The sequence below is a fragment of the Triticum dicoccoides genome, chromosome 5B, assembly GCF_002162155.2.
Source record: "Triticum dicoccoides isolate Atlit2015 ecotype Zavitan chromosome 5B, WEW_v2.0, whole genome shotgun sequence".
NCBI classification, from domain to species: Eukaryota; Viridiplantae; Streptophyta; class Magnoliopsida; order Poales; family Poaceae; genus Triticum; species Triticum dicoccoides.
Genome location: NC_041389.1, coordinates 284,523,006 through 284,531,464, shown reverse-complemented (window position 1 = coordinate 284,531,464; position 8,459 = coordinate 284,523,006). Strand labels below are relative to the sequence as shown.

Below are 8,459 nucleotides of genomic sequence, written 5' to 3'. Positions count from 1 at the left end.
ATCAGAACTATTATCAAAACTAAACTTTGCAATCTCATGAGCCACCATATTAGCCCTCCTGTTGATCTTAGAAATCTGTAAATTCACCAACAACTTTGAGACATCTACAGCTTCCTTCTTTAGATCAACAAGGGATGATCTGTCCACATATTCTTTACCAAAAACAGAGGCTACAAACGAACAGTCAGTTTTCAAAATGACGGGCATGTCTAGAGTCATACCAATATATAGGCCGGACAAGGACGCTCTAAGTTTCGCTTCCTCAATGTTGTAGCAAGTATCAATATAATCCCAGGAGGATAGGATCACTTGCCCACGGTGATTTCTAACAACCACCCCCACGCTCGCAGCTTCAATGTCCTCCACAAAACTTGCGTCGACATTAATCTTATAGACGTCTGGGGTAGGTGGCCTTCAAAGAGTAACCTGCCTCTCAATGTTATTGGTTGGCTGAAGATCCAACTCCACTTGCTTCCCCTTACTGCATATCTCCACTGTAAGACAATAAGTTTTGGGGAACCAGCACAACCCTCTAGGGGTGGCTTATCTCATTATATATAATGGTTGTGTTACAATATGTACCATATACGTACATAGGTACAGAAGCTATACATAGTCTAACGCCCTCCCTCAATCTTAGCCACTTTCTAAAGAACTGAGAAGGGTAAGATTGCGCCTACAAGCCTCAAACTGTGGCAGCGGTAAAGGCTTAGTGAAGATGTCTGCAAGTTGATCCTTAGATGAGATAAACTTGATCTGGAGTTGCTTCTGTGATACACGTTCCCGTACAAAGTGATAGTCAACTTCAATGTGTTTCATTCAGGCATGAAATACTGGATTTGCAGAAAGGTATGTAGCACCGATGTTATCACACCAAAGAATAGGAGGCTGTGGTTGAGACAAACCCAACTCCTGAAGCAAAGACTGCACCCAAATAATCTCTGCAGTAGCATTAGCCACAGCCTTGTACTCAGCTTCAGTACTGCTACGTGACACAGTAGCCTGTTTCCGAGCACTCCAGGCGATCAAATTAGAGCCAAAGAATACTGCATAACCCCCCGTGGATCGCCTGTCATCTGGGCTACCAGCCCAATCTGCATCAGAGAAGGCCGAAAGGACCCGAGAGGAAGTCGGCCGAATATGCATACCAAATGTCAGGGTGAACTGAACATAACGAAGAATGCGTTTAACAGCAGCCCAATGAGTATCTCTGGGAGCCTGAAGATACTGACAAACCCTGTTAACAGCATAAGAGATATCTGGTCTCGTGATCGTCAAGTACTGAAGTCCACCAACAATGCTCCTGTACTCTGTGGCATCCGCAGGAGACAAAAGCTCACCGTCAACAGCTGTTATCTTGTCGGTAGACGACATGGGTGTGGTGGTCGGTTTGCACTTCAGCATGCCAGCTCTCTGTAACAACTCCAAGGAGTACTTCTTCTGCGTAAGGACAAGACCAGTAGCACGAGAAGTGACCTCAACTCCAAGAAAGTAGTGAAGCTTCCCAAGATCTTTGACCGCAAAATCAGCACCAAGAGAGCAGACAAGAGCATCAGCAGCATACTAAGAAGAGCTGACAAGGATAATATCATCGACATATACCAAAAGATACATAGTGACTTCTGGCTTCTGTAGAAGAAATAACGAAGTGTCAGCAGTAGACGGCACAAACCCATGAGCACGAAGGGCAGAGGCAAGGCGGGCATGCCAGGCACGAGGAGCTTGCTTCAAACCATATAGTGCTTTGGAAAGACGACAGATATAGTCAGGACGATCAGGATCAGAGAAACCAGGCGGCTGTTTCATATAAACCTCTTCCTCCAAAAATCCATGTAGAAAAGCATTCTGCACATCAAGTTGACGAAGTGACCAACCACGAGAAACAGCAATGGAGAGAAGAAGCCGAATAGTGGTAGGCTTGACGACAGGACTGAAGGTGTCCTCATAGTCAAGACCATGACGCTGCCGAAAACCGCGAGCAACAAGTCGCGCTTTGTAACGCTCAATAGATCCATCCGAATGCTTCTTCACTTTGAATACCCATTTTGAGTCAATAACATTTACCCGTGGTGGTGGAGGAACGAGAGTCCATGTCTTGTTACGAAGAAGAGCATGAAACTCCTGCTCCATAGCCTCTCGCCAATGTGGAATGCGCAGGGCAGCCTGATATGAGCGAGACTCAGAAGATGGATCCGCAACAGCAACAGCCAAACAAGCAGCCAACCAAGCAACCGTACCATCCTTACGTTCCTTAGGTTTGAAAATGCCACTGCGACTGCGTGTATGTGGTCGGGACACAGGAACCACCGAGGTCGACGGAGCAGCCTGCAACGGGCTGGAGGACGGCGACGTTGACGAGTCAGCCGGTGACGAGGAGCCAGTCACGGTAGCCTCGGACTCGGTTGGCGAAGAAGGCCGACCCACCGGCGAAACCGGCAGAGCAGACGAAGCAGCTGGCGACTCCGGCATCACAGACCGGGCCGATGGCGAGCTCGGCATAGTGGGCCGTGGCGCGGCCGGTGTCGCGGGCCGATCCGCTGATGAAGGCGACGTGAGGACCCGAGCCGCGGGCGAAGACGGCGTGACGGGCCGAGCCGCAGGCGAAGACGGCGTGATGGGCCGAGCCGCGGGCGACTCGGCGGCCGCTGGCGAAACGGACCGAGCAGTGGAGATGCTCGGCGCGACGGGCTCGTCGGGTGACCATGCATGGGCACGCGAATCGATGCCATGCAACATAGGGCGATCGACGTGCCCACCAGAAGACGACGATGATGATGGTGAATCCTCCAACAGCTCCAAACGAGCTCCACGTCCGGTTCCTGCACCATGGTTAGGTAACAGCAAAGGAGAGTATGCAACATCATCAAATTGGTCAGAAGCAACAAAGGATGAATGCAGGGATGGTGGTTCGACAGTGGACACAGGAAGGTTGGCAAAGGGAAAAACATGCTCATCAAACACGACGTCCCGAGATATATAGACACGATTAGTGGGAACATGAAGACATTTGTAACCTTTATGAAGAGAGCTATAGCCAAGAAAAACACACTTCTTAGAACGAAACTCAAGCTTGTGCTTGTTATATGGACGAAGATGCGGCCAGCAAGCACACCCAAATACCTTGAGAAAGGTATAATCAGGTTGTTCATTAAGGAGAACCTCAATGGGAGTCTTCATGTTTAAAACACGAGTAGGAGTACGGTTGATGAGAAAGCATGCAGTGGTGAAAGCATCACTCCAAAACCGAAACGGAACAGATGCATGGGCCAAAAGAGTAAGACCAGCTTCAACAATATGACGATGCTTACGTTCGACTGAACCATTCTGCTGATGTGTATGTGGACATGCTAAACGATGAGCTATCCCAAGCGACTGAAAGAAAGAGTTGAGGTTGCGATACTCGCCCCCCCAGTCTGACTGGACATGAACAATTTTGTGCTTGAGAAGACGTTCAACATGTTTTTGAAACTGAACAAAAATATCAAACACATCAGATTTGCGTTTAATAAGGTAAAGCCAGGTAAAGCGACTATAAGCATCAATGAAACTGATATAGTAATTATGACCACTGACAGAAGTCTGAGCAGGACCCCATACATCTGAAAACACAAGTTCTAAAGGATGTTTCACCTCACGACTGGACTCCGAAAAAGGAAGTTGATGACTCTTCCCCTGCTGACAAGCATCACACACTGCTACATCTTTATGACTAGACAAACTAGGAAGCTCATGACGACGCAAAATATGACGGACAATAGGTGTGGCCGGGTGACCAAGACGAGCATGCCACTGTGATGGAGAGACCCGAACTCCACTGAAAACACGAGCGACACCAGGATGCTCCAGACGGTAGAGGCCCTGGCACAACCGCCCACTAAGAAGAATGTCCCTCGTGCCCCGATCCTTAATAAAAAGATCAAAAGGGTGAAATTCACAAAGCACATTATTATCACGTGTGAGTTTAGGAACTGAAAGAAGATTACGGGTCACAGATGGAACTCGAAGAACATTGCGAAGCTGAAGACTCCTATTGGCATGTCTAGTGAGAAGAGATTCTTGACCAATATGAGAGATGTGCATACCTGCTCCATTGGCGGTGTGGATCTTGTCGGAGCCATGATAGGGTTCACGAGTGTGAAGCTTCCCCATCTCGCTGGTTAGATGCTCTGTCGCCCCAGAGTCCATGTACCAGTGTGGATCGATGGAGTAGGACTGAGTGTGTCCCTGTTGCTTCTGCGGCGCGGGACGATCAGCCATGGCGACCTGACGGGCATTGTTGCGTGTATCTTTGCCGTCATTGCCAAGACCAAGGAAGCTTCGCTGGAAGCGCTTATGACACTTGGAGGCCCAGTGCCCATCGCGGCCACAAAGCTGACACACACGTGGACCGCCAGCCTCCGGTAAGGTTTTTTTTGGGGGGGGGGAACCAGCACAACCCTCTAGGGGTGGCTTATCTCATTATATATAATGGTTGTGTTACAATATGTACCATATACGTACATAGGTACAGAAGCTATACATAGTCTAACATCCACCTGCATTTTAGCATGACAAGACGAGAAAGATGCCCAATAATTTTTGACAAAACTTACCAAGGCTGAGATGGATTCCATTCCCTTACCAAAGATCAAATCATTCCTCAAGTGCCAAGCTCTCCAAAACATGAATATAGTTTGCTCACGAACAGGCGTAGTTAACTGGTCCAGTAGAATAAGGAACCAATCCGGTCCAGAATATTTGAAGGTCTCCTCCGCTGGTAATTTCCACACTTCCTTCAGAGCCATGCGGAACGCACGAGCCTTGGGACAAACCACCAAAGCATGAAAAATACACTCATCATCAATACCACATATTGAGCATGTACCTAGAGTAGTTTGATGATGTTTAACCCTATTGAGTTGAACCGCCAAACTATTAGAAGCAGCCCTCCAGGCAAAAATTTTAATTTTTTGGGGGGACATTAGCATTCCAAATAATATTCCAGAGCCTCCTATCCCCATTTATGGCATCACTGGAATTGCCAGAAACACTCCTCGGCTCTTTAAGATTTAGAGCTAGTCTATACGCACTCTTCACGAAGAACAAGCCACTTTTCTCGTGGTGCCAAGCAATAAAGTCTCCCTCGCCCACTCGAAGAATACGGAGCTTTAGGATTTCCTCTGCATCATGAATATAAAATAGATGCCTTATCAGGTTCTCATCCCAACTCCTGGATCCACTCAAAAATAACTCGGAAACCAATTTGATCCTAGTTCTGCACTTTTTACCGCAAATTTGTAGGCCAGATTCCCTAGGGATCCAATTATCCCTCCAAATATTTATACTAGTCCCATCGACCACTCTCCAAATAATGCCCTTTTTTAGCAATTCAAGGCCATGCATAATTCCTTGCCAAGTAAGGGAAGTAGCTTGAGGGAATACCGTATCAATAAGGTGCCCATGAGGATAGTATTTAGCTTTCATCACCTTAGCACACAGAGAGTCCGGAAAAACCAAAAGACCCCAAGCTTGTTTCGCCAGGAGTGCTTGATTAAAAAGCCGAAGATCACGAAAGCCCAAACCCCCTTCACTTTTTGGTCTCGTCATCTTATCCCAAGCCAGCCAATGCGTTCTTTTCCTATTCTCTTCATCGCCCCACCAAAAATTCCTGATAATCTGGGATAACTCCTCACACAGTGAAGCAGGGAATTTAAAAATACACATTGCAAACATGGGAATAGCTTGAATAACAGACTTGATCTGGATTTCTTTCGCTCCGCTCGAAGCATATTTTTCAATATAATCTGAAACCCTCGAAGGACTAGAGGTTTAAACTCCTGGAAACCTGTTCTATCTCTTCTTATGTTTCTCCCTCTTGTTACCGACCTTCTCTGTAAACTCTCGATCAAACTCTTGATCGATCTACTTGTAAGCCACGGCATCATCTGTATAAATAAAACCGCGGCCCGAGAAAAGGGTTCTACGCTTCCCAAGTTATTTTACATGGTAACCAGAGCATCTTCTTCCCAGAGATCGAAAGAGGATCGCATCTAGTTCTACCCCATCGTAAACTTCTGAACCCCATCGCCACTTTCGCCATGACCTCCGCCTCCACCCAATCCAGCACCATGAGTGCCCTTACCACATCCGTTTCATCAACCTCCACCTTCGCCCCTTCCTCCTCCAGCTCGTCCTATCCCATGTCCATCGGACCCCCAACCCAGGAGAAGCTCACGAGGCAAAACTACCTCATGTGGAAGGCTATTGTGCTGCCCCAAATCAAGGGCGCGCAGATGGGCCACCACCTTGATCCGGAGAGCCAAGCGCTGCCGGAGACACTCACCATCACCAATGGTGGGAAAGAGGAGCAAATTGCGAACTACGCCCGCGTCCTCTGGTATGCACAACAGCAGCAAGTTCAAGGTTTTCTGATGGGTTCCTTGTCTCGCGAGATCCTTGCGCAGGTGGTCACCCTTCAGACGCCGGCAGAGGTATGGGCAGCGATCCATGCCATGTTTGCTGCCCAAAATCAAGCTCAAGCCATAAACACAAGGATTGAGCTCACCAATCTGAAAAAAGGAAACTTGACAATGTCAGAGTACCTAGCCAAGATCAAATCGCTGACATATGAGATCGCGTGCACTGGCGTGGTGATGCAAAACGGGGAAATTGTTTCACAGGTTCTGGCCGGCCTCGACCTCGACTACAACCCGGTCGTGTCGACCCTTGCTGCACGGGTGGAGCCTGTCACCGTCCAAGAGCTGTACACACAGCTGTTAAGTTTTGATGCGCGCCTCCATCTTCTTCACGGAACCAACATACGGCAGTCTTCCGCCAACGCCGCCTCGCGAGGTCGCGGGTCTGCTCGTGGGCGCGGCCGCGGGAACAGCTGCAGCGGGCGTGGCCGTGGCAATGGCCAAGGGGCGCGTCCAAACGGAGGTGGCTACAACAACACTTCTTCTTCCTCTCGTTCTGGAGGGGGCGGCTACAGCAACAACCACGTCCCCTCCTCTCAAGGACGTGTTCGATGTCAACTCTGCAAAAAGGCAGGCCATGAGGTCATGGATTGTTGGCACCGCTATGATGAGGACTATGTTCCCGATGCTCGTCTTGTTGCAGCTGCAATTCGGGAGCAAGGAGGAGATGGTACCATCTGGTATGCTGATTCAGGTGCCACTGATCACGTCACCAACGAACTTGAGAAACTTTCCATGAGGGAGAAGTACTACATCAATGATCAGATTCACACCGCAAGCGGTGGAGGTATGGATATTAGTCATATTGGTCAAGCATCTATTAATTCCCCTAATCTTAAACGTGATATTGTTCTAAAGGATGTTCTTCATGTTCCGCAAGCCGACAAAAACCTTGCATCTATGTCTCGTTTAACTGCTGATAATAATGTCTTCTTTGAAACTCATCCCACGTATTTTTTTCATAAAGGATCGGGCAACGAGGGAGCTCCTTCATCACGGTAGATGCATTGGAGGCTTATACCCCATCACATCCGGAGCATTTAGTCGAAAGCGTCATCATCAAGTTTACTCTGTTGCCAAGCCCTCCTTGGCGAGATGGCATCAAAGATTAGGACATCCTTCTTCGGTCATAGTTAAGCAAGTTATAAATAAAGACAATCTTCCATTGTCATCTAGTTCAAACATTGAGTCTGTGTGTGATGCTTGTCAATGTGCAAAGAGTCACCAACTTCCTTATCCTAAGTCAAATAGTGTGTCTCATGCTCCGTTGGAACTTATTTTTAGTGATGTATGGAGTCATGCAAGAGATTCTTTTGGTAGAAAAAAATATTATGTCAGTTTTATTGATGACTTTAGCAAGTTCACTTGGATATATTTGCTTAAGTTTAAATCAGAAGTTCTTTCTATCTTCCAAGAATTCCAGAAATTCGTTGAACGCCAATTTGATAGAAAAATCCTTGCAGTCCAGAGTGACTGGGGAGGGGAGTATGAGAAACTCAACTCTTTCTTTCGCAATATTGGTATTGCTCATCATGTCTCTTGTCCTCATGCCCATCAACAGAATGGTTCTGCTGAGTGTAAACATCGCCATATTGTTGAAGTAGGCCTATCTCTTCTAGCTCATGCATCAATGCCTCTAAAATATTGGTATGAAGCCTTTATTGTTGCCACTTATCTTATCAATCGTCTCCCTACCAAAGTTATTGGCAATATTAGTCCCTTGGAAAAATTGTTTCATCATAAGCCCGATTACAATTCTCTAAGAATCTTTAGTTCTGCTTGTTACCCCAATCTTCGTCCATATAATCGTCATAAGCTCGAGTTTGGTTCCACTCAATGTGTTTTTCTTGGCTATAGTAATCTTCATAAAGGGTACAAGTGTCTTGAGATTTCTACTGGTCGCATATATATTTCTCGAGATGATGAAACAGTATTCCCTTTTGCAAAACTTCATCCAAATGCCGGAGCTTTACTTCGTGCAGAAATTGCACTTCTTCCTGATTA

General features: G+C 47.1%; 1 pseudogene; it reads left to right on the top strand.

The window, feature by feature from the left end:
- The first annotated feature begins 6,629 nt into the window (after positions 1 to 6,629).
- Positions 6,630 to 6,768, top strand: LOC119313386 (annotated as a pseudogene).
- Positions 6,769 to 8,459: the final 1,691 nt, after the last annotated feature.